This window comes from Scyliorhinus torazame, chromosome 3 (genome assembly GCF_047496885.1).
Source record: "Scyliorhinus torazame isolate Kashiwa2021f chromosome 3, sScyTor2.1, whole genome shotgun sequence".
NCBI lineage: Eukaryota > Metazoa > Chordata > Chondrichthyes > Carcharhiniformes > Scyliorhinidae > Scyliorhinus > Scyliorhinus torazame.
This window is the reverse complement of record NC_092709.1, coordinates 45137709-45164845: the sequence shown is the minus strand read 5'-3', so window position 1 is coordinate 45164845 and position 27137 is coordinate 45137709. Positions and strand designations below refer to the sequence as shown.

The following is a 27137-nucleotide window of genomic DNA, read 5'->3' as shown; positions in this document are numbered from 1 at the left end:
GCCCCTCACTCGGGAGGACGACCTGCCTCAGAGAACTGCTGGCCAGTCTGATAGGCTGACAGCTCTCTAGTCCCTACAGCGCTAGAAGCTGCAGTGGACAGGTCGGGACTGCAATCAGTCCCTCCCACAGAGCCCAAGTCCCAGGACTCCGGGAGGGTTTTAGGGGGGAGAGGCCTGGGCGGGGGATGGACCGGTGATGGGAGAAGGGGGTTCCAGCGATTACCAGACCTCAAGGAAGAGGCGGAGAGGGGGTGGGGTGGGAGCAAGGGGGGGGGGGGTAGTGGGTTCCCCAAAGTTAAAAAGTGGGTTCCCTAAAGTTAAAAAGTGGGTTCCCCAAAGTTAAAAGGGGGTTTCCCCAAAGTTAAAAGGGGGTTTCTGATGGAGGCGTTCCCCCATCCCCATTACCGCCGAGACCTAAAGCTGATTATTTTTGGATATCCCCCCTACCCAGGAATTCCTCCCGTCGGCCTAAAAATTCAGGCTGGGTGGGAAATGGCCCGTACATGGTCAATAATTGGCCACTTATGGGTCTCAATTGGGCCAAGGGCAGGTGGCCCATTTGAGGTCTCTTCCGTCCCAACATAAAATTGCGAGAGGTTGGGGCAGGAAGGAACTGAGGGGGAAGTCCACCACGGAATTTTCTGCTCAACCCCCCCCCCACCTACAAACCCACCGACAGGGAAGTAGAAAATTCAAGCCCACATCTTTAATAGCTGCAAAATCATACCTTGCATAGCAAAGACCACCAAAACTTACAGCACAGAAGGAGGCCACTTGGCCCATCATGTCTGTGCTAGCACTTTGCTATAACACTTCAAGATGAATTCCACTACCCTGCTTTCTCCCCATAACACTGTATCTTGCTCAGCTGCAAGTATAAACCGTGCATTGGTCATTAAACGTCAGTCATTCTCTGAAGATAGTAAATAAACATATGTGGGATTCCAGGCGTAGAGATGAAATGTGCAAAAAAAATCTCAAACGAATAATAGAGGCAAACACCCAGTGAATGTGATGTGTGCTCTGTTATAAGATTGTTAGCTGTGCTCCAGTCACCTTCAATCCTCAATGGGCGGCACGGTAGCACAGTGGGTAGCACTGTTGCTTCACAGCGCCAGGGTCCCAGGTTTGATTCCCGGCTTGGGCCACTGTCTATGCGGAATCTGCACATTCTACCCGTGTCTGCGTGGGTTTCCTCCGGGTGCTCCGGCTTCCTCCCACAAGTCCCGAAAGACGTGCTGTTAGGTAATTTGGACAATCTGCACTGTCCTGCCCAGAAGAGGACGGCAGTTTTAAGCAACTAGAGGAAGCAGAGTTTTCAGCAGCACGGATTTTCCACCCTCTTCCCAATGGTTCTCCAGTCCGGGTGGGTGGGAACCTGGGCCATGTCCAGGCAAAAAAAGTTACATTTGGTTGATCTCACCATATTCACCAGCATCAGCAGCGTTTCAGAATGATGGACCTCTTCCATCAATACCAGGACCAATACCCCATCCTCAAGCCTGTATAAGTTCCACGGGCTACATTTCTTCCCTGAAATACCTGAAGCTCATTAAATTTGTGGAACACTACGCAGTTTTTCTATCATTCCTAAAGACTTTGTAATATGGATTTCCCTGATTCCCCTGGCTTCCTGTGAAGTTGAAATGTCTTCAGGTCTACTTTCCAGGGCCTGAACCAAGCATTACACATGCAGTGTGCATGCCAACTGGGAGGCCCTGGGCTAGATTGGAATTGGAACTAGGGTGTCATTATCAATATTTGGACACGCTGTCAGTGTTTGTTGCACCTCTGTCGGCAGCACACATTTGAATGAAATGGAAAATTGGGCCATTTGGACATTGCTGGCATTGCCAACATTTATTGCCCCTTCCTACCTGCTCTTGAGAAGGTGGTGGTAGGCCGCCTTCTTGAAACGCTACAGCCCTTGTAGTGTAGTTGGACCCACAGTGCTGTTAGGTTTGGCGAGTTCCAGGATTTTGATCCGGCAACAGTGAAGGATATAGTTTCATTTCAGAATAGTGTGTGGATTGAAGGGTAATTTGTACGTGCTGGTTTTCCCATGCATCTGTTGCCTTTGTCCTTCTATGTGGTGGAGGTCGCAAGTTTGGAGGGTACTGTTGACGGAAGCCTCTCAAGAGGCTGCAGCGCAACTTACATATGGCATGCACTGCTGGCACTGTGCGCCGTTGGTGGGAGGACTGAAAGGTTAAGGTGGTGGATGGGGTGCCAATCAAGTGGGATGCTTTGTCCTGGCAGGTGTTGCGCTTTTGAGTGTTGTTGGAGTTCTACCCATCCAGACAAGCTGAGACTATTCCATCACAATGGTGGTTGGGTTTGTAGGAGTCAGGAGGTGAGTTACTGACCACAGGATTCCCAGCCTCTGACCTGCTCTTGTAGCCACAGTATTTATATGGCTAGTCCAATTCCGTTTCTGGTCAATAGTAACCCCCAGAATGTTGATAGTGGGGGATTCTGCGATGGTAATGCCATTGAATGTCAAGAGGAGGCATTTAGATTCTCTCTTCCGATGACTCTTTGTCAAAGCTAACAGACAGAGAAAGTGGGAAATATTTATACTGTGGAGTGAGAATGAAAGATGAGTCATAGCCACAGAAACCCAGGGAAACCGGGTGCTAATGGCCTCAGAAACCAAGGGGAAAGAGTGGTAATGGCAGTCCCCAGAGAGGACAAAGGATGTGAAAGGTCAAACAGCAGAGAAACTAACGTCAGAAGATGAACTGTAGATGTGGGAGGAGGGGAAGGGGGAAGCAAAGAGGAGAAAGGTGAAGGAAAGGTGGATAAGATTGAGGGGGGGGGGGAATTAAATGTATATTAAGAAAGAAAGAAATGGTAAAAGACAGTTAAAATGAAATGAAAGCAAATGGGTCGAGGTGGGTTAGAGCTGATCATCTGAAGTTGTTGAATTTGATGTTGAGACCGGAAGGCTGTAGTGTGTCTAACCGGAAGATGAGATGGTGTTCCTCCAGTTTGCGTTGCGCTTCACTGGAACATTGCAGCAGGCCAAGAACAGACATGTGGGCATGGGAGCAGGGTCTTTTGTTAAAATGGCAAGCAACAGGAAGGTCAGGGTCCTGAATGCGCACAGACCGAAGATGCTCAGCAAAGCGATCACCCAGTCTGCGTTTGGTCTCTCCGATATAGAGGAGACCACATTGGGAGCAGCGAATGCAGTAGACCAAATTGGAAGAGATGCAAGTGAAACGCTGCTTAACCTGGAATGAGTGTTTTGGGCCTGGGATGTTAAGCATGGAAGAGATAAAGGGGCAGGTGTTACACCTTCTGTGATTGCATGGGAAGGTGCCATGGGTGATGGGAGAGGTACTGGGTATGGTGGAGGAGTGTACTAGATTATCTTGAATGGAATGGTCTCTGTGGAATGCTGACAGAGGGAGTGAAGGGAAGATGTGTTTGGTGGTGGCATCACGCTGGAGTTGGTGAAAATGGCGGAGGATTATGCTTTGCATACGGAGGCTGGTGGGATGAAATGTGTGAACGAGAGGGACTCTATCCTTGTTCTGGGAGGGAGTGGAGGGGGCGAGGGTAGTGGCGCGGGAGATGGACCGCACACTGTTGAGGGCCCTGTCCACAACTGTAGGTGGGAAATCACGGTCGAGGAAGAAGGAACACATTTGCGAAGCATCATTTTGGAAAGTGGCATCATCGAAACAAATGCGACGGAGGCGAAGGAGTTGAGAGAAAGGGGTGGAGTCCTTACAGGGTGCAGGGTGCGAAGAGCTGTAGTCCTGGTAGCTGTGGGAGTCAGTGGGCTTGTAGTGGATATTAGTTGATTGTCTATTGCCGGAAATGAAGACAGAAAGATCAAGGAAGGGAAGGGAAGTGCTGGTCTACTGCTCTTCTCTCTGACAGGCCTGTTGGACTTTAACCTGGTGTTGTAAGACTTCTTACTGTGCTTATTTCCCAATATCTCCTTATAATGGCTGTGTGTCATATTTTGTTTGATAACATTCCTATGAAGCATCTTGGTATATTTTACAATGTCAAAAGTAATACAAGGTGTTGTGAGTGTCTGACATGTTTCTTATGCTAATGTCTGCAGTAATACCCATGTTATTCATTTCTGATCTACTCCAAGGCAGGTTCTCGACTCATTGTATACTTCGGCTTTATCTAGAGCCGTTTTCATGGCCGTTTTTGCCGATGATGGTTTGCCATTGGCTTCCAGTCTTTGGGGCCAGAGTGGGGAGGCGTGTCCCGTGTCAATGTTAGCCGTAATGGGAATTGAATCCATGTTTTAGTGTTATTCTGAACCATGGAATAACTGAGCTAACTGGCTCCAGCCTATGCTAAAGTCTGTAGCAATGCCTCATGTTAACAGCTGTAGTGATATCCTGTGTTAATTGTTGTAGTAATAACCAAACTAACGCCTGCAGTAATACTCTTATGTTTATGCCGGAAGCACAGACCAATTTCCTTTTGAAAGTTTCATTTGAATCTGCTTTCACCACCCTTGCAGTCAGCTCATTCCAGATCATCATAACCTGATGCCTGATAAAAAGAAATCCTCATCTTCGCTCCAGTTCCATTGCCAATTATCTTAAATCTGTATCCTCTGGTTACCAACAGCTCCGGGCACTCAATCTGAACAAAACTACAAGGGCTGGTAAAAGCAACCAGCTTCCATTCTGTGCTTGGAGCACCTTGGAAGGACAGAAGTAGATATCCTGTACTATAACAGATATCGGGAGGAAGCTAAAAGTAGTAATTAATCCACAAGTCCAGCAGGATCAGGAGCCCCCAGAGTGACATCTTCATCTCAACCTTAGATTGAATTTCTATCTTGTAATTTCTATTCTAAGATCTCTATCTAGCTCTGCAATAAACAGTGAGGAGGTTAGTAGCTGTGAGGCCAGCAGGCAGGAGTGGGGTGAGCACAGAGGCAGGAGTGGGCTGAGCACAGCAGGTTGTGTCTCATCTCCCCCTCTACTTCCACCCGCCCTCCTTGCCGGAATGGTCCCCGGCACTGATGTAAATTGATGAGGGGAAGAGGATGCAGGGGATCATGATCAGGAGAGGAAAGTGTGAAGTTGTGACGGGGCCCACCAAAGTTTCTTTCTGGATCCCAGAAGAGCACCTCTGTCCTTGCTAGCTCTCAGGGAAACCTACGGAGAAAAGAATACGCTCTGCACACTTCTGGTTGCTGGTGCCAGTGTTCCTGATGAAACTGGCATCAGGCGCCAACCTGATTAAAATGGCTGTGGGGGTCTGGTCTGAGTTGGGTGATCTTTTGAATTTCACCTACACCCCCACCCAACAGGTCCAGTTCAACATGGCCAGTGGCACCATGACCCTGTAGTATTTTGACTCACTATTCCAATCAGGCAACCTCCAGAAATCACAGTTTTACAAAGGTCCTCCAGAAATCTCTCACGTGCCCCATTCTCACCAAGCATGAGGGTTTGGTTTAAATCAGGATTCTGGTTTTGGCTAGCCAGGAGTTTCCTTAAGGTATGTAAAATATTTCAACAGAGGTGAAAAAGATTAGTAGGAGTGGGATTTCCCTATGAGTTCCTGAAAATAGCCTGCTTCATCCCATTTGTCTGTTAGTTTAAAGCTCTGTCAAGCACCATGATGAACTCCACCATGTTTGTCTCTGATCTTGTATGACTTTGAATTCCTATCACATAGCTCTACCATGAAGTGAGGATACTTGACACACTGGGAAAAAAGAGCGACATGGATTTTGAGGACAAAGTACTTTTTTAGTCTATTAAATTAAACAGTTTTTAATACCTCATGTAACATCTGAAACAAACAGCTCCAGATTTCCATGTTACCTACAGAAAATGAGCAATGGCTGTGAGTACGTCTAAAAAGCTGAAATATATTCTACAATGAACTGCAAATTATTTCTCAGTAAACTTGTAATAATAATGATGTTATGATTATTAATTATATGTCATGGACCTTACTGAAAATTAAGGACACTGAGTACACTGACACCATAAACAAAAGTGAAAAAATATGGAATAAGCAGCCCAGTAAAATAAATCAGTATGTCATCAATTCCATGGGGGAGATTTGAAAGCACTTAAACTAATGGCAGGGTGGAGCAGGCTCAAGGCCTTTGGGAGCTAACTTGTGGAGAGGGAGACATGGTGTAACGGTAAAGTCATTGGCCTAGTAATCCAGGGACCAAATCTACCATGGCACTTGGTAGAATTTAAATTCAGTTAATAAATCTAATTTTGGTATTGGTGATCATGAAACCATCATCGATTATCATAAAAACCCTTCTGGTACACTAATGACCTTTAGTAATGAAACTCTTGACATCCTTACCTGGCCGGCCTATGTGCGACTCCAAACACACAACAATGTTGTTGACTCTTAACTGGCCTATGAAATGGCCGACCAAGCCACTCAGATCAAGGGAAATTTGGGGTGGGCAACAATTACTAGCCTTGTCCAAACCTCCCGACTACACAGATTATGTTTATTCATTATGGGGATTGGGGATTTTGGTGGCTAGGCCAGCATTTATTGCCCATCCCTAATTGCCCTTGAGAAGATGGTGTTGAGCTGCATTCCTGAACCGCTGAGTCCATGCAGTATAGGTACACCTCGCAGTACTGTTCGGGAGGGAGTTCCAGGATTTGACCGTGCAACAATGAAGGAACAGCGATATATTTCCAAGTCATAGGTGGCACAATGGTTAGGTGGAGTCACAGAGATAGGGGTGGGGGTGTGGGCCTAGGTAGGGTGCTCTTTCAGATGGTTGGTGCAGCTCCGATGGGCTGAATGGCCTCCTTCTGCACCGTAGGGATTCTATGGAAAAGTCAGGATGGTGAATAGCTTGGAGGGGATCTTCCAGGTGGTCATTTTCCCTCAGTTGGGATAACAGTATCAGCTGAGCTATCCTGGAGGCAGGGACGGTCAGTTGGTAGAAACTGAGTGCTTCTTCGCAAGAGGCCAGTTACACAACAACATTGTTAGAGCCCTTTTCAGTATCTGCAACATTAAACCCCTTTTTCATTTTATATTGACTAATATCACCCCTACATCATCTAACCATAAAAGACTACAAGCCAAGGCCTCATAATGTAACCCTTTAAGCCCTGATATAACTTTAATGACTCTGCAGTTTACTGCTTCCAAGGCATCTTATCTTACCTGAGGTGCAGTACCTTAAATTGAATGCCATATTCTCCTTGTTTTTTAAAAATAAATTTAGTGTACTCAATTCATTTTTTCCAATTAAAGTGCAATTTAGCCTGGCCAATCCACCTACCCTGCACATCGTTGGGTTGTGAGGGCGAAACCTATGCAAAGACGGGGAGAATGTGCAAACTCCACACGAACAGTGACCCAGAGCCGGGATCGAACCTGGGACTTTGGCATCGTGAGGCAGCAGTGCCAACCACTGCGCTACGGTGTTGTCCGTCATGCCATATTCTCAATGTGGTCTAATCAAAGCCCTGTGTAAATGAAACATCGCCTCATCATTCTTATATTCCATCCCTCCTCAGAGAAAGCCTAAAATTGGCCTTTTTGATTGCTTTTTGTATCTGTGCACCCAAATCTCTTTGCTCCTTCACAGTTCCTAGTTTCACACTATTTTGAAAATACTACGATTTGCCTTTCTTGGATCCAGAGTGAATGACCTCACACTTACCCACACTGAACCTCATCTGCTGCAGTTTTGCCCATTTACTTAGTCTGCCTATGCGTCATTGCAGTTTTCTCCTTGCATCTGCACAACTTACTGCACCTGCTATCTTGGCGTCATCGGCAAATCTTAGTGTAGAACATTCCATTCATACAAATCTTAATAAAAACTGAGGCCCCTATACAGATCTCTGGTGAACATCACTTGTCACATCCCACCAATCAGAGTACATTTTCTTTATCCCATCTCCCGGCCTTACATCTCCCAACTAATTACCAGCCCATATCATGAGGTTACAACTTCACCTTTGCTAGTAGTCTAGTCTCTCATACGAAAGATTGTAGGAGGCAAGTTGTTAGGATCAGGAATGCACTGCCTGAGAGTGTGGTGAAGGAAGATTCAATCGCAGCTTTCAAAAGAAAATTAGACAATTTGAAGAGCAAAACAAAATGTCGGGTTGGTGGAAAAGAGGGTGGACTGGGATGAGGTGGACGATTCTTGCTGTGAGGCAGCATGGGCGCGATAGGGCGAATGGCCGCCTTCTGTACTACAACCATTCCATGATTGCATTCTGGAAGTACATACAGACAATATCCATCGATACTCCAATGTTCACCATACCAATACCTTCCCGAAAAATTAAACTAGTTTACTTGGGACATGGCCTATCTTTTACAAATCCATGTTGCCCCTCCTTGATACATGACCAAGCGATCAGTCACTCTTACATTGATGATAGACTTCAGTAATAGTCCAGAACTGAGGTTAAAATGATAGGTCTTAGTTATCTGGTTTCTCCCTCTCTCCCTCCCAGAGGACAATAATGTAATCACAAGATCAGACAGCTGACATAATTTAAATCAGTGTTTCTCAATTCTTTCAGGGCAACCCCATCATGACCTCTCATGCTTCACTGAATTTATTGTTCAGTAAGGTCATGGTATCCCTCCCCCCCAATCACCCCGAATTCCTGTAAAAAAATAAGATACTTGTTTTTCTTATATTACAACAGTGACGACAGTTCAAAAAGTAGTTAATTGGCTGTAATTTCACCGATCAGCATTCTGAAATGGTGGTAGGTACTGGTTTTTTTTCTATTTTCTTGATGCTGTTCTCTTTGTTGAAATTCCTCATTTCCTCCACCGTTTTTCTCCGTCATGAATTAAGTTTGCTTTATTTCTACCAATCACTGACCCAATCTCCTTGCGGCCCATTACATCGTGCATGCATGCTACCCCTTTTCTGGTTGTGTGCTTTGCTCTCAGACTTTAATCTTCAACATAATCACTGACATTCTTTACTTCTTCTCTGTTGTCTACTGTGTTTCTCTTTCCCTCCAACTCCTCCAGCAGTGAGAAACACTGGTTTAAATTATGTTAGCTGTCTGAATCTTGTGTTTATATTATCCTCCCCTGGGAGAGAGAGAATCAGCCTGGTGCCAGAGAATCTGCACTTTTTAATCAGGTCCTGTGGCATTGTCTAACTTGCTATTCATTTGACCAGCAATTGTGAATGCTTCAGGTTTATATGAGCAAGAGGCAGCAGGAGTTAGGCTGGGGAATGGGGGTGGGTGTGTGTGTGTGGGTGGGGGGTGCCAGCTGCTGAGGAAATCTGGACTCCTTTCTTTCTTGTTCCACCTTTCTGCCACGCACCACCCACAATGGGCTGCGTTCCACAGATTGAAAACCATGGGGTTGAATTTCAGTCTGGGGGTTAGAAATCCAATGCCTGGATCATATCTGGATCCCAAACATGCACCATGTCTGCTTTACTAACGTGACACTATTTGGAAAGGGAAGGACACTAATCGGGAAAGAGGCATGCTGACGCCCAATTAATGAGATGCCAGGCACTGGATGGAGGCAGGAACCGGCTCTGGATTGCAAAGATCAAAGGCAGACTGTAGCCATGGCAAGGCTTGTTCTTGCCTTGCAGAATGGCGCTGCCAGGAGTGCAGAGGGCCAACAGCATCACAAGTGCAGACAAGTGTCCAAATGGTAAATAAGAAATTAATTGACCTACACTGTTTGATTCATCGTATTTTTTCCCACTACTTTTATTCATCGACCACAGTGGGCGGCACAATGGTTAGCACTGCCTCCTCACAGCGCCAGGGACCCGGGTTCAATTCCGACCTTGGGTGACTGTGCGGAGTTTGCACGTTCTCAACGTGTCTGCGAGGGTTTCCTCCGGGTGCTCCAGTTTCCTCCCACAGTCCAAAGATGTGCAGGTTAGGTGGATTGGCCATGCTAAATTGTCCTTTAGTGTCCAAACATTAGTGGGGTCACAGGGATAGGGCGGGGGAGTGGGCCTAGGTGGGGGTCCTCTTTTGGAAGGTCGGTGCAGACTCGATGGGCCAAATGGCCTCCATCTGCACTCTAGGTATACTACATCACATAATAGCTTCCCGCATTGCTCCCAACAACTTGGCACTTCTGTGCACCAGCCCATTCACATTCCATGGTCTTCACTTTGAATATTTCTGTCCGGCCTTCCCCAGTCCATTAAAGGGCTCCTCAAGAAGCTTATCGGACTGTTAGTTGGAGGTGAGTGAGTTGCTGACTCCACCCTATCACTGCCCTCGCTTTGAAAATAGCAGAACATTTCGGAGGGATTATAGTTGGAACACTGACCGACCATCCGGTTTTGAAATCCAGACCCACACCCGACCTCGTCCTCATGGGTGCTTGAAGATCAAGCTCATTTATTTAAATTTGAGTTGCGATCTCATAATAACTCCCTGATATTCAATATTCCTGGGGTACTTGAACTGAGGGGTCCTGATTGCACCCTAAGTCCTGAGGTTTCCCAACTGTTAATTCTCTAAATACTGTATTGAAAATTCTCTGCAGATTAATAAAATTCCCTTTGCTGGTTTTGTGTTCTACCTGTGGACTGATGGACATTTGATTTGCTTGGGATAACTAATTTGGAGTTTACTGGTGCCATGTGATTTACGAATCAGGATTTTACAGGTATTCTGAGGCTGGAGACCTGGCTTGGCTTTCTCCATGACACCGACAAACAGTTATCCCTCTTTATTACATCAGGCTGCTTCACATGTTGTAGCAGTTATCATTTTTACATCAGGTTGGACAGGCACTCTTGATACAAACAGTGTTACTCATCGCCCCTCATTGCTCATGCAAGCAGATCACACATGTCGAGACTTGTGGCGCTGATATGTTGGCTGCTCGTGTCGTGATTCTGGTTGAGACACTCTCCCAGGGAGGATTTTGAGGCAGGATACTTCTGCAACGCTAAATCTTTGGCTGCATTAGGGGCCCAGCAACACGCAGAGCATCAGAAGCCCTCACGCTAGACTTCACATTGACATGTAAATAAGGGCGGATGATGCGCTATCTGGCTTGCTGCAGAGCCTAACGAGCGCTAATAATAATGTCAGGATGTGGAATCAATCAAACTGACATGAAATGCAATGGATAGCAACTGGATATTAAAGTAAGGTGATGCACAGGCTTCATATTCTAGGCTAGAGCTTTGCAATTCAGACCCTTTACTTTATCTCTTTCACTGATGATATTCCAACAGTTTTTTTTTCTGTTTCATCCACTGAAAAAAGAGTGACAGTATTAAAGGGTTATGGATTTTATGTCCCCCGCCTGATTCTGGATAGTTTAATTCCTGTATTTCACGACTGTCTCTCTCTGGTCGGGAGGAAAAAGCAATTTCACTATCCTTTTTGATGAATTTATTGTAACTGTTTGCCTGACAGCACATTTTATTGTCATCTTTTGTTTTTGGTGGGGGGCGGGATTGGAAAAAATAATGAAACAGGTGATTATTTCCACTGCACTGGTCATACAAAGCCTCTTCCTAGATAAACAAGCAACCCACCCCCCCCACGCACCTCTGCCACCAACCCCTCCTTTTTCTTCTTAATCACACAACACAGACAAGCCACAATTTCATGGTATTTTCAATTGATACTTACAGTGAACATCTTACAAGAGTGAGAGAAACCACAGCATAGACTGCAGTGGTTATCTAGCAGCTCAGTCATCTATTCGTGATTTCAGGGATTTACTGGTAAAACTCACTAATTTGATTCTATGCAAAAAATACCCTAAGGAATGCCTGCACCCTGTCAAAATATACCCCCCAGGAATCAACAACTTAAGGGTTAGCGTCACAGCTTTTGTGGAGGGGGTAAAAAACATTCAGTCAGGGTTCACTTGTGCAAACATCAGGTGAGACAAGACTTGGACTAACCTCCAGGGATGCCTCCTCTGGTGGAATGTTTTTTATTGAGGTTTACTTATCAAATGTGGTGAATTACGTAGACCATGAGAGGGAAACATACCCCAGGAAAGGATGTGCCTTTGGCAGAAAGGAGGAAGCGAGAGAGAAAATGGCCGAGGGGAAGGGAACAGCAAAAATAAATTACTTTGTGGGTTAAGAGTGGTGACCTGAATGTAATATGCAGTGAGAGGCTTAATAGGTGAAGGTGGATGTTTTCAATTGTTAATTTCGGCTGAGGCTGAGCTCCGTGTTAAACCTGTATCTTCTGCCTGTTCCTCTCCCACCCACTTCTTCCCCCTCTGCAAAGCAAAGCTTAAACTCTGTGCTTTTGCTTCTCAGACATTGGCATGACAGTTGTGGGGTGAGACACATAGAGTACATACTTTCTTGCACTTATCACTAAAATGAAATAAGTCAAGCTCATTAAAAACTACACACAGTGACGTTTACCTGTACTTTCTGCTGCCCTCAATCTGAATGGAAAGAATTCTGGTGAAGAGTTTCCTCAGGTGATTATTCAAATCTGAAAGGTAGGATCACCACTGATCCCATTCAGAACCTGAACCCTTGATATGATTGGCAGTTCAGGGGCACAATGACATTGTCCAAGTGGTCTCTTTTATATCCTTCCTGCGTGAATGTGGTTTACATTCAATACCAAATTCAAATCTTGTCACATTGATCTTCTTGGCTTGAAGCAAATGTTTTCATTGTAAAGGAGGTTGGGGAGGGAGGCAAAGCTCTGGGCTAATTCCTGGGCCTACCGTTGATCTGTTCTGCTGGACTCCCAAATGGGGAACCAGATAAAAGAAAGACTGCTGACTGCACTGAGCACCTAAACACCTGGAATCTATGATGTGGAGATGCCGGCGTTGGACTGGGGTGAGCACAGTACGAAGTCTTACAACACCAGGTTAAAGTCCAACAGGTTTGTTTCGATGTCACTAGCTTTCGGAGCGCTCCGAAAGTCCTGTTGGACTTTAACCTGGTGTTGTAAGACTTCGTACCTGGAATCTAGGTATTGCCCTCTGAAGGAGGAGATCAGCCATGATCTCATTGAATGGCGAAGCAGGCTTGAAGGACTGAATTATCTGTTCCCCCTTCTATTCTAAGAGAGGCATTCTAAGAGAGGGACAAACCAACCATGCTAACCAAGAAAGGTAAGGAGCATATTAAGTTGAGAGAAAAAACTTATAGGAAGGCAAAAGTCAGTGATAGCCCCGAAGATTGGGATAAATTCAGAATCGAGCAAAGGAGAATTAAAAAGATAATAAGGAGGGAGAAAATAAACTACGAGGGCAAACTAGCGAGGAATATAAAAACTGATAATAAGAATCTCTTTAAATATATAAAAAAGAGGGGTGGCACAGTGGTTAGCACCGCTGCCTCACGGCGCCAAGGACCCCGGTTCGATCCCAGCCCTGAGCCACTGTCCATGTGGACTTTGCACATTCTCCCCGTGTCTGCTTGGGTCTCACCCCCACAACCCAAAGATGTGCAGGGTAGGTGGATTGGCCATGCTATGTTGTCCTTTAATTGGAAAAAAACATTGGGTAATCTAAATTTATTTTAAAAATATATAAAAAGGAAGCGAGAGGTCAAAGTGAACATTGGCCCCTTAGTAAATGAATCTGAGGAGATAGTTCTGGGGAACAAGGAAACGGTAGCGGAATTCAACAGATATCTTGCATCAATCTTTTCTTTTTTTAAAATTTTTTTTTTATTCTCCTTTTTCACATTTTCTCCCACATTTACATCCATCAACAATAAACAATAATCAGCAAGATATGTAAGTCCCCATAATAACAACGATCCCATCTACCCACCAACCCCCAAACCTCAACCCGCATGTTTACATAAACAAATGACAAAAAGGTATCAGGGATTACCCATAGTCACCCTTAATCTTACACAGCCCCCCCCCCCCCCCAGGTCTCCAGCTCCTCCCGTCCACTGCCTCTTGTAAAACTCCTCCTCCCAACCTCGGTTCCTTCCCCCCCCAACTTTCCACCCCGGCTAGACCACTCGGACCCTGTTCTGCCAGGCTCCGATGGCCGCAGCCCCCCCCCCCCCCCCCCCCCCCACCTCACTCCCGTTCACTGGCCGGCTTAAACCGGCCAGCGTGGAATTTTGCATCAATCTTGACGGTGGAAGATACCTTGAATTAATACAAAAGAAAACGGAGGAGGAATTAAATCTGATCACCATCACTGGAGAGGTTGTATTAGACAAACTAATGGGGCTAAAGGCAAATAGGTCCCATGGCCCTGATGGCTTGCACCCTGGGATCCTAAAATAAGTAGCTATAGAGATAGTGGATGCGTTGGTTATAACTTTCCCCAAATCCTTGGACTCTGGAAAAGTACCGGAGGATTGGAAAACTGTCAATATGACTGTGGGAGGCTGTTTAGCCTAACATCTATTGTAGGAAAAATGTTGGAATCAATTATTAAGGAAGTAATAGCAGCACATTTGGAAAAGCATAATCTCATAAAGCAGGATCAGCATGACTTCATGAAGGGGAAATAATTTCTGACTAATTTTTCGAGGAAGTCTCAACCATAGTGCTTAGAGGGGAACCAGTAGATGTGTTGTGTTTGGTCTTCCAGAAGGCTTTTGACAAGGTACCTCACAAAAGGTTAAATCACAAGATAAGAGCCTGTGGTGTTGGAGGTAGTATATTGGCATGGATAGAGAATTGGGTAACGGGCAGGAAACAGCGACTGGGGATAAATTGTTCTTCTTCAGGTTGGCGAACTGTAACCAGTGGGGTTCCACAGGAATCAGTGCTGGGACCACAGCTGTTTACAATATACATTAATAACTTAGAAGAAGGAAGCGAATGTACTGTAGCCAAATTTGCAGACAACACAAAAATAGGTGAAAAGGCAAGTTGCGAGAGGAACACAGTTTGCAAAGAGATATCGATAGGTTAAGTACGTGGGCAAAAAGTTGGCAAATGGAAAAATGTGAAATTGTACACTTGGGAAGGGAGAACAAAAGAACAGAGTATTATTTCAATGGAAAAAAACTGCAGAAAGCGGCAACACAAAGGGACTTGAGGTACTTGTGCACGAAATACAGAAAGCTAGCACACAGGTACAGCAGGTAATCAGGACGGTTAATGGGATGTTGGCCTTTATTTCAAGGGGGTTGGAGTATCAGAGTCGGGAAGTCTTGCTGCAACTGTACAAGGTACTGGTGAGACTACATCTGAAGTACTGTGAGCAGTACCCCGGCCATTGGGATTCCTTTCTCCTGCTGGCAGAACACACCAACCCGTAGGTTTCCTGGTGGTGTGGGGTGACTTCAGGGAAATTCCATCGACAAGCAGTGGGAGTAGAGAGTCTTGCTGCCAGAAAAAGGCACTCCGCCAAGAAACATACGGTTGGGGGACCAGAGAATCCAGCCCATTGTTGAATGGGAGGTGGTTCAGAGAAGGGTCACTAACATGCCCCCCCGGTATGGGAGGATTGCCTTAAGAGCAAAGGTTAAACAGGTTAGGACTCTACTCACTGGAAGAGTGAGCAGTGATCTCATTGAAACATACATGAGAGAATATTGAGAGAATGTTTCCCCTCATGGAAGCGTCTAGGACCAGAGGGCATAGTCTCAGAATAAAGGGGTGCCAATTTAGGACTGAGATGAGGAGGAATTTCATCTTTCAGATGTTTGTGAGTCTTTGAAATTCCTTGCCACAGACACCTGTGGGGCAGAGTCCTTGGGCTTATTTTCCATCCTGCCAGCCCCGTTTTTTGTGGCATGGTGTACCGCCACTGGCAGCGGGATTCTGCATTCCCGCAGCTGGCCAGTGGGTTTTCCCATTGTGGACCACCCCACACCGTCGGGAAATGTGCCAGCGTGAGTGCACTGCTGACTGGGTGGAGGATCCCGCTGATGGAGAATCCCGCAGCTTATGTATATTTAACTCTGAGATAGATTCTTGATCAATAAGGGAATCAAGAGTTACGGGGAAAGTACAGGAAAGTGGATGTGAGGAATGTTGGATCAGCCATGATCCTATTGAATGGTGGAATAGGCTTGAGGGACCAAACGGCCTACTCCTGTTCCTATTTCTTATGATCTTATGTTTTATGGTCTTTATGCTTTATTTGGATAGAAATATGGCAGTGTAATCACATGGGGCAAAATAGGTTCACAGTTTAACGCAATTTTATTCACATTTCTATTACTCAAGAAAATATGACTCAGACTCACAGCTGAGCTTTGGGTTTTACCCACACTTAGATCCCTCGATGTGGATGTCTTCTCTGAGTTCGAACCCCAGGGTCCTTTATTCTTGCGATGGCTGTGCCTGGGGAACTCCCAGGTTATCGCTCAAGATCTATTCGATGTTCCTTTCTTTATACTGGGACGCTTGGATTAAGTCATATGTATACGCCCACCAGTGGCCATTGTCCGAGCCAGACCCCAACTTGTTAATGAGAAAGACAGGATACTCACGTTTATCCATGGTGGTTCAATCAAGACCCATTGTCCCCTGAAACTCCCCTTGTCTGACCAGCCATCACCTCATTATGGAGTCTGATGGCTTCTTTTGTCTGTTCTTCGTCCTGCTGCAAAGTTGATCACCTGTGTCTGAAAGTTTGTTACATATTCATAGACTTGGAGTGGGTAATCACAAAGTCCATATAGCAATAACAGGTTTATGCCTTGACTTGGGTGCTTTTGTAGATGGCCAGTACCGATTCCAGCCAGGGTCTCATGCGACAGTTTCTGTTCCTGGCCTATGTGTATCTTCTCAGCCTGTTTTCAGTACCACATTCATTTGGACTTAAAACATTAACTCTGCTGCTCTCTCTACAAATGCTGCCTGGCCTGCTGAGTCTTTCCAGCAAATTCTGTTTTTATTTCAGATTTCCAGAATCCACAATATTTTGCTTTTATAACCATATAAGCAGCCTCTGCTGAGCAGGACCCATTAGTGGATTGGGAGACAGACAACATGTCATAATGTGATTACAATGAACAATTGTGTCAGCAAATCCTCCTGGGGAGACTCCATTAGACCCTTTGAAGATGGCCAGAAATGTAGCCGTCCATCAAAGCTTTGAAACAGTTGGCTGAACTGAACTTCAAGGAAAGAAATTAAAGCACTGAGGATATTTCAGACCATCAAATCTGTATATTAAATGGGGCAGCACGGTGGCGCAGTGGGTTAACCCTGCAGCCTCACGGCGCCGAGGTCCCATGTTCGCTCGCGGCTCTAGGTCACTGTCCATGTGGAGTTTGCACATTCTCCCCGTGTTTGCGTGGGTTTCATCCCCACAGCCCAAAAGATGTGCCGGTTAGGTGGATGGGCCACTCTAAATTGCCCCTTAATTGGAAAAAAATGAATTGGGGACTCTAAATTTATAGAAAGAAAAACAAATTTGTATATTAATAGTGTACAGTGCAGAACAGCAATTTCTCTAGTGGATAATGTGCTCTAATGCATTTAAAGATTTTTTGACTTTCATAATGTTGTTTTCCCTTGACAGGTTGCCAATTGTCAGAAGTAAAAACCTGGCAACTATATTATTTAATGGTCACTTACCCTTTCAAAACACAGCACTATGAAAAGCCTCTGCAGTAAAAATAGTTCTGACTTTTGCCACAGCATTTCATTATGACATGTGAAGTAAGCAACACCTTTTGTACTTACATTTTACATGGTTTCCTCCCCTCCAAACCGTAGTTCATGGCACCTCTGTGCTGGTGTGATTCATGTTGTCGTCCAAAACCGGCCCGGAACCATTAATATGGCGAAAGGTCTAAAGTGCCTACTTCAGTAGTGGTGCTGGAAATATTAAGATAGCAGGTGCCTCATGGCGTCGAGGTCCCAGGTTCGATCCCAGCTCTGGGTCACTGTCCGTGTGGAGTTTGCACATTCTCCCCGTGTTTGCGTGGGTTTCACCCCCACAACCCAAAGATGCAGCACGGTAGCATTGTGGTTAGCACAATTGCTTCACAGCTCCAGGGTCCCAGGTTCGATTCCGGCTTGGGCCACTGTCTGTGCGGAGTCTGCACGTCCTCCCCGTGTGTGCGTGGGTTTCCTCCGGGTACTCCGGTTTCCTCCCACAGTCCAAAGATGTGCAGGTTAGGTGGATTGGCCGTGATAAATTGCCCTTAGTGTCCAAAATTGCCCTTAGTGTTGGGTGGGGTTGCTGGGTTGTGGGGATAGGGTGGAGGTGTTGACCTTCGGTAGGGTGCTCTTTCCAAGAGCCGGTGCTGACTCGATGGGCCGGGTGGCCTCCTTCTGCACTGTAAATTCTATGATCTATCTATCTATGATGTGCAGGGTAGGTGGATTGACCACGCTAAATTGCCCCTTAATTGGAAAAAATGAATTGAGTGCTCTAAATTTATATTTAAAAATATAGCAGGGTGCAGAATACCAACCCACGCCCTTATACCTAGCCTGTGAAAATTGCTGCCGATAGGAATGGAGGCAGGACTACCAGATTCAGTGCTGTCCACCATTTTCAAAGCTTGCCCGCGCACTTCGGCTCCGCATCTGGGTGGGAAAGCGCTAGGGGTCTCATTTTAACCCTGGGTAACTGGATGTTTTTAATGTGTTAATACCTTACCCAGGTCTCAGTTTCCCACTACTGGTGATTTTGAGAGTTTCGAGGAAAGTGTGGGAAACCTGTTAAAGATAGATGGAATAACCCTCAAGAACAGGAGATCATGTGAATTTAAATTATAAATGGTAATGTAGAGGGTGAATGGTAGGAAACATAAGAAGCAGAGAGAGCAAGGTGTTCAAGGAACAAACAACAACGGGGCAAAAACAAAAGATATTGGAAGGTGATGGCATAGTTGTAGTGTCACTGGACTAGCAATCTTAGAATCATAGAATTTACAGTGCAGAAGGAGGCCATTCGGCCCATCGAGTCTGCACCGGCCCTTACAAAGAGCACCCTACGTATCTACCTACATATCTACCCTACTCCCGTAACCCAGTAACCCCCACTTAACATTTTTTGGACACTAAGGGTAATTTAGCATGGCCAATCCACCTAACCCCAACATCTTTGGACTGTGGGAGGAAACCGGAGCACCCGGAGGAAACCCACACACACATGGGGAGAATGTGCAGACTCCGCACAGACAGTGACCCAGCCGGGAATCGAACCTGGGACCCTGGAGCTGTGAAGCAACTGTGCTAACCACTATGCTACCGTGGTGCCCAATCCAGAGCCCAGGACAATCCCCTGGGGACCCAGATTCGGATCCCATCAGGGCAGTTGGTGGAATTCGAATCCGATAGAATTCTGGAATTAAAGGTCTAATGATGACCATGAAACCATTATTAATTATCATAAAAACCTATCTGGTTCACTAATGTCGTTTAGGGAAGAAATTCTGTCGTCCTTACCTGATCTGGCCCACAGGTGACTCTAAACCCACAGCAATGTGGTTGCCTCTTAAATGCCCTGAGGGATAGGCAATAAATGCTGGCCTAGCCAGCAACCATATCCCATGAACGAATAAAGAAAAAAAACATAGGGCACCGACAGGTGAAAGCCTTAAGCCATTGGGGAACTAAGATTTGCTTTTCTGGTTAATATTCTTAAGTTTTTGGTGCCATTTTTCAATCAGAGAATCCTTACAGTGCAGAAGGATGCCATTCGGCCCCTCGGGTCTGCACCGATCCTCCGCAAGAGCACCCCACCCAAGCCCAATACCCTGCCCCATCCACATAACCCTACCCAACCTTTGGGCACTTTGGGGAAATTTAACATGGCTAACCCACCTAGCCTGCACATCTTTAGATTGTGGGAGGAAACTTCACCCGGAGGAAACTCACGCAAACATGGGGAGAACGTGCAAACTCCACACAGACAGTCATCCGAGGTCGGAATTGAATCTGGGCCCCTGGCGCTGTGAGGCAGCAGTGCTAACCACTATGCCACTGTGTTGCCCTATTTTGTCTCCTTTGCTAAATTTATAGGGGCCATAATTTTATTTTGCTCAGGCAGGTGCACATCTAACCCGGAAGCGCATAAAAAGATGCAAAAATTGTCAGGTATGTGGACGTTGGGACAGGTATGTTGACGTTGGGACGCGCATGATATTTCGGTTGGCAGGTGCGAATTTGAGGTGCAACATTTATAAACATCTAACTATGATTGATAGATCCTGACCACATCAAAAGCTGTTAAGAACTTTCTGCTGAGAACAAGATGAAGTGAAAGCACTTAACTCCTAAATGTTTATAAGCATCGCGGTTAGGTTCACAGCAGGGTACTTGAAATGCATTCAAACATGAAGGGCAATGAAAATAAACCATCCAGCCACCTGGCTGTCTGGAAGCTATTACCCTGTCAATTGCAACCTTTATAAAAGCATTTTCTCTTTGAAAGTGAATAAAAATCTCACAGGTCAAAAGATCTGAGGGAGTTTAAACCCTTGTGATGTGTTTCGACCTTCTAACTTCTGCTACTTTGTAGACATCTGTCTGAGGCAGCAGCTGTTAGGGTCAGGTGAGTGAAAAAGCAGTGATATTTCACTGTTTTGGCCTGGACCGCTCGTTGGCTTCCAGGCAGGGGTGACTGATGGGGGTGGGGGTGGGGGGTGGGGGTGGGGGGGGGGGGGGGGGGTGGGGGGGGGTGCGGTGGGGGGGGTGGTCTCTGATATAGAGGGGAGTCTCTGATTTGGTGGGGTCTCTGATATGTGGGTGCCTCTGAAGGGGAATCTGATGTAGAGGCCTCTAATGGGGAGTCTCTGATATAGGGGGTCTCTGGTGGGATGTCTCTGAGGGGGGGGAGATCATGTCACCCTCGCATGTGTACTGATGTGGGGGAGGGTGTTGTGACCCAGACATTCCTGTGGTGGGGGGTGGAGGATGATGCCCTATTTGCCCTATTTTTGGTGGGAGGGGGGCAGGATTTATGTTGCGGGGGGAGGTGGGCCAGCCGCCGGAATTTGCTATCAGGCCGTCCGCTCAACACGGCGGCCCAGTAGCAGGATTCGGCACCCGCCATGTTTAAATTTGCATGGGTAGGGAAAGGGAATTTCTTCTGGGCGCCACTGCTAGCGCCAGCACAAATCAACAGTGATTCTACTCCAGCAGGAGAATATCTTCTCCCAAATGACAAATTCACCCTTGGTTTCAAAGCTGCTGGTTAGGCCTCCTAAGAGTGCTCCAGCGACTCACAACCCTCTGAGAGAAAAGATTTTTCCTCATCTCTTAAATGAGCGACCCTTTATTTTTAAACAGTGACCCCTTGTTCTAGATCCTCTGACAAGAGGAAGCATCCTCTCCACAAATACCCTGCCAGTGCCACACAGGATCCTAAAGGTTTTGGTCAAGTTGCCTCTTACTCTTTTAAACTCTAATGGCTGCAAAACTAATCTCTCCAACCTTTCCTCATAAGACAACTCACCCATTCCTGATATTAGTGTTGTAAACCTTCTCTGAACCCCTTCTGACGTATTTAAATCCTCCCTTAAATAAGGAGACCAATGCTGTACACAGTACTTGAGATGTGGTCTCAACAATGCCCTGTACAACCGAAGCATAACCTCCCTACTTTTAATCAATTCTCCTCACAATAAATGATAACCTTCCTTCGCTTTCCCACATATACTAGCGTTTTGTGGTTCATGCACTTAGGAGACCTAGATCCCTCTGTACCTCAGAGCTTTGCAAACTCTCACCATTTGGATAATCGGTTTGTTTTTTATTCTTCCTCTCAAAATGGACAATTTCACATTTTCCCACATTATACTCCATATGCCAGAGTTTTTCCCACTCACGTATCCTTGCGTCCTCTTCACAATTTACTTTGCTACTATTTTTGTGTCATCAGCAAATTTAGCAACCATACCATCAGTCCCTTCCAGTCATTTATATAAATTGTAAGAGGCCCCCAGCACTGATCCCTATGGCATATCACTCATCACATCCTGCCAACCGGGAAAAGACCCATTTATGCCAATTATCTGTTTCCTGTTAGCTCTCCAATCCAGACAAATATTTTATCCCCTACACAATGAGCTTATATTTCCTGCAAAAACCTTCGATGTGATACCTTATCAAATGCCTTCTTGGATATCTAAGTACAGTACATCCACCAGTTCCCTTTATCTACAGCAGATGTAACTCCTTCAAGGAACTCCAATAAATTGATTAAACCTGACTTCCGTTCCGCAAAACCATGTTGACGTCACCTGGTTGCCTTGAATTTTACCAAGTGCCCTGCTATGACATCTTTAATAATGGCGGCTAACACTTTCACTATGACAGATGTTAGGCTAACTGGGGTAGAGTTTCCTGCTTTCTGTCTCCCTCCCTTTTTGAATAAAGAAGTTACATTTGCTGTTTTCCAATCTAATGGAGCTTTCCCCGAATCTAAGGAATTTTGGAAAATTAAAATCAATGCATTAGCTATCTCATTAGCCACTTCTTTCGAGGCCTTCGGGTGACCAGGGGATTTGTCAGCCTGCAGACCCAATAATTTGCTCGATATCACATCCCTGGTGATTTGTAACTTCCCTGAGCTCCTCCCTCCCTCCCACTTCTTGATTTACAGCTAGTTCAGGGATGTTACTTGTGTCCTCTATAGTGAAGACCGGTGCTAAATACCTGTTCAATTCATCCATCATAGCCCCAGTCTCCATTACTAATTCCCATGAGCACTTTCTATAGGACCAATGCTCACTTTGTTAACTCTTTTCTTATTTAAATATCTATTGAAACTCTTACTGTACATCTTTATATTACTGGCTAACTCTGGTATTGCCCTATTTATCAATGGTGGAGATCAGCTCGTTCAGCGCACATCAGCGATTGGGCAAGGAACCTTTGGTCTTTACGGCTAAAATTGAACACTTCACTGTGCTGTTTCTTTGTAAGATGCCTATTTGTTTTGCCCTCTGTAACATTGGACAGACTTTTAGCCCCCCCCCCCCCGCCCCCTCCCCCGAGCGGGCTGGAAATTGTGGGGCTCGGTGGGGCATAGAGTCAGATGGGGTGTCAATGGGTGACAACTGTTAGGATGAAAAGAAGATCGAACCAGTGATTGAGGCCCTTAAGTCACCAACTAATGGCCACTTAAAGTTATCTTCCTACAGCTGCTAGTAGTGTTGGTGGCACCTTGACACATGGGGAGCCTGCAGTTTAAAACCTGTTGGCCTCGTTGTGGGCCTGTCCTGATCAGTGATCCAGTGGCCCAAGGACGCCCCCTTGCCACAGCATGATGGCCCATGCTGGAAGCCATTCCCCCCCTCTAACTTCACGATTGACACCCCCGACCTGACTGCTGCCCCCTTCCCACGACCTGACTGGCCAACCCATCTGCATTTCAGGCCTCCCCTATCATGACTGGGCCAGGGACTGCTGAAATCCCAACAGTGGCCACCACTCTGTGTGGCACTGCTGGGACTGACCAGCTGCCAGCCCTCTGATTGGCCAGCAGTTCTTGGAGGTGTGACAGCCTGCCATGACTGTAATTAATTGCCCGAGAAATGCAAAATCTGATTGTGGCCTCCAGAAGCTCCCCCCCCCCCCCCCCCCCCCCCCCCAACTTTCTGGCCACTGGGAAGAGCCACCAACAATTCTGGCCATATTAACAAAGCAATCATGGTTTTACCACTAAAGATAGATTTGTAACACAGTAATGATTGTTTGTACCATTTGCACACATGTGTCCACACATCTGGTGATGTTGGGAAATTTTAAATGCACACTATGTTCACAATGCACAACATTTTCCAAGCGAATGAATTGAAAGTACTGAGAATTCAATCAGTTCATCTTCTGTCCCATAAGAAGCTGCTGCTGCAGTCAAAATTGGCAGCCACAAGGCAAGAAAGCTCAAGATGTGTATAATGACAAAAGAAAATGCAGTCAATCAAATGCTGTGATCCCATGGGCATAATTTACGACCCAAGGTAGCCAACCCTCCTGCAATGGCCTGGAGTCTACCAGAATCAGCATCAATCTCTCAGTCACTATTGAAAGCAATCCGGGAGATTTTAAAATAATACTTATGGCAAATAAATAAATATGCATAATAATTCATTAACAGCAGCTTGCCATTCATTTTTAAATGGTGATCTGATTGTGTATTTGGCAGTGTGATGGGATAAAATGTAAACCGGTACTAATATGGGTCACACACGCACACACACATATGCACAGCGCTCACGAATGTTGTCGCCTGCTTTTTGTCCTGCTGAGCTGGAGTGACTCGACATGAGGAGGTAAAAGGAGCAAGCAATGGGCTGCTGGCTAGAAAAACTGTAAAGCCATGCCTCGGAAGCTTTTCTCCCACCGAGACCCGAGGTAAAAGGAGCGCTGGCTTTTAACCCTAGCTAAAAATGTTTTTTTAATTAGCCTTATTGTGAGAATGAATACAGGAACTTTTAGCTGGCATGAAATGGGCTTTTGCAGTGGGTTCAGCACGGCCTCAGTGTGTTTTTCGTCTCGCTTACGACATTAGAACCTGCTCGCCGCCTTTCTGTGATATCATTTCTGCCGACCTCACTTGGAACACTGTCCAGCTGAGATCGGCAACCGTGTTACTACCTGGCCGCTTTTGTTTCAAATTGGTCGCCTTTACTGGCTGAAATTTTCAATCTGCCATGCAGCATCCATTTTTTGAATGGAAGATGAAGCATCTGATGGCTCTGCGTGCATATGCCCCTCACTCAACCCAGTGTCATAAAAGCATCTTGTTTCACACTCACAACATCTGAGATCAGAAGAGTCCCGTATTAACGAAGTGAACAGGGAGCTATAATGTTTACAAAAGGTGAGGTAGCCTTCAGGCTGCTTTATCAAGGTGAGGAAAAGCTGGACTGAACTCAACAACAGATTTACTTTCACAGTCGTTGTACAATCAGGAACTAGAATCAAATGTCAGAAAAGCTACCAATTCGTATTCCACCAGAATGCAATTAAGGAATCTGCTTTTGGGGTGGTGGGGAGGAACGATAAAACAAATTTTAATTGTGTAGAATCTTATCACTTTTTGGTGAGGTTGTGAAGTGCCAGTGTCCATTGAATCCACACACCCCTCCTTTGAGCCATTTTATTTCACAGCAACCTTACACAAGCCGGAGGTTAATAAGCCACGTTATAGATTCCATGTAACTGTTTACAAGGGGAAATGATAATCTGAGCACAACCAATCCTGCAGAGACTGTTTAAAATGGGACAATTGAATTGTCATGTTGTGTCATGAGCAGGATTGGCTGCAGAACTTGGGTCTGCCAATCTGTTCAAGCTTGGTTGGGCTAAGAATTTACAGTCGTGTCATTCCTTCGTGCTGCTTCCAGCTTTTCAGACAGTACAGTGTGTCTCAACAGCAGTCTGCTAAGCTCACTGTGCATTGAGATGGGGAAGTTAATGTGGATTGATTTGACCCAAATGAACTTCAGAATGCTCAGCTATTCCCTGTATTAGCACCCTAGTGAGCCAGCATTTACACACTCGTGCCCTGCAGCACTTCATCTTGCAGGTGTGTCGCGTGCGATATAGAGAGAGAGCAGCATGTAAATGTTTGGCTCAGCCTCTTATGTCTGGGAGGCGATCCAGAGGAAATCCTGGTTAAACCCAAGTCAAGCAACCTTCGGATCTTGTATCGTTATCGTGACCAGCATCAATCAGCCTGCTGCTTTGCCTTGTGGTACATCATGACCTAACTTTGCCTCAGTCCTGATCAAATCCCACACAGAGTTTAGCAATGGTTAACTGATCTCCTGTCACTTCTGGTTGGCTACCAGGAGAAAGACGGAATCAATTGATAATTAAGCGCAGCTTGAATTGGAGGACTAAATGGAATATTACCATGCATTTCTTCTGACCTTACTTGTGTGGAGCTGTGGTACAAACAAAAGAATCAAAAATATTACTGATAATTATTGCATTATTATAACATCATATCACACCAAAATGTCTCAACGTGCTGCAGTCAATTACAAAACACACTGTCCATTATGCCAACAATGTGGCTGACATACTATTGGTGAAATTGCTTTTTGACCCTCAAGACCTAATTTTCCTTCTTACTTTTTCTCCCCTCGTCAGCTACTCATCACACCCTTTTCCCAGCTCAGCCTCTCGTACGGCGAGGTGCTCTGGAGTCCAGAAGATTGTCTGGAATAACAAACCCTTTATTCTTCAGGCCAACCGTTATACATCCCAATAAGTACTCAGTTTGTGTGCATTCGTTTCACAATCATTCCCTCCTAAACATGGGGAGAGATTTTTGTTTTCATTCCTGTATTGGATGAGTGGGGGCAGGGAGTGCACACTGCCCATCTGACAGTGGTGAAAGGCCCAATCACTTTCTATTGAATTGGCGAGCTGTCAGAGTGAAACAGTTCCTCTATAGGCAGCCCACCCGAACTAGGTACAGGAGCTCCGAAGGGGTGGATAATCTTGATGTAAAAGGGAGGGCAGGAAGCATCAAGCGTAAAAGAGAGTAGAGTGATGGCGAGATTGTTTGCGGCAGCTTACGCTGCCTCCCAACTTTAATCGCCCATGGTTTGTGGTCAGGTTTGAGAACGGGGAAGAGCAATGTGGGCAGAGACTAAAATGGCATTGGAATAGTAACTGTGCACTTTGACCCTGATTTGGTAGACTCAGTGTGCCAACTACCGCTCCCCCAACCTTTCCTCCCATTTCTAATGGGAAGTCTGATGGCCAGAATTAAGGTCTTCACAAAAGATTAATGAGAGGGAAATGGCCCTCAAATGCCAATGGTTGTAACTATGTATCCTTCTTCATTGGTGTGATATATTTTACTGTAAATTGGCACAACTGAAACTGATTTAATTGATGTCAGTGATGTCTCAGTGGTAATACTCATGCCTCTGAATTTGGAGCTCAAGGTTCCTCTGGAGCAAAGAACCTCTGAGTTGAAGGCCCACTCCAGAGACTTGAGCATATAATCAGGCCAGCACTGCAGTGCAGCACTGTAGTGTTGAAGGCGCAGAAGGTTGGAATGGCTGAGAACCCATCTGCACTCTCCGGTGAACAGAAAGGGCTGAACTTTAGCCAGCCCCCAGGTGGTGAGAATGGTGGAGGGAGGTGCATAATTAAAAGCCCTACTGAGGTACCATTTCACAGGCCTGACAACATATTGCTGATTGCAGGGCCACTTCGCACCTTGCAGAGAGGCTGCCAAACCCCGGGAGATGCTGTCTCTGTGGCAGCCTGAGGCTCTGTTTTCCACTGAGGGCAGGAAAGGCAGTCCTGTGGCCCACT

General features: G+C 45.8%; 1 protein-coding gene across 4 annotated transcripts in view; it reads left to right on the top strand.

Annotated features, from left to right (window-relative positions):
• The window catches only part of maml3 (mastermind-like transcriptional coactivator 3), a 665132-nt gene that overhangs the window by 374584 nt on the left and 263411 nt on the right, over positions 1-27137 (top strand). The gene's annotated exons all lie outside the window — the stretch shown is intronic.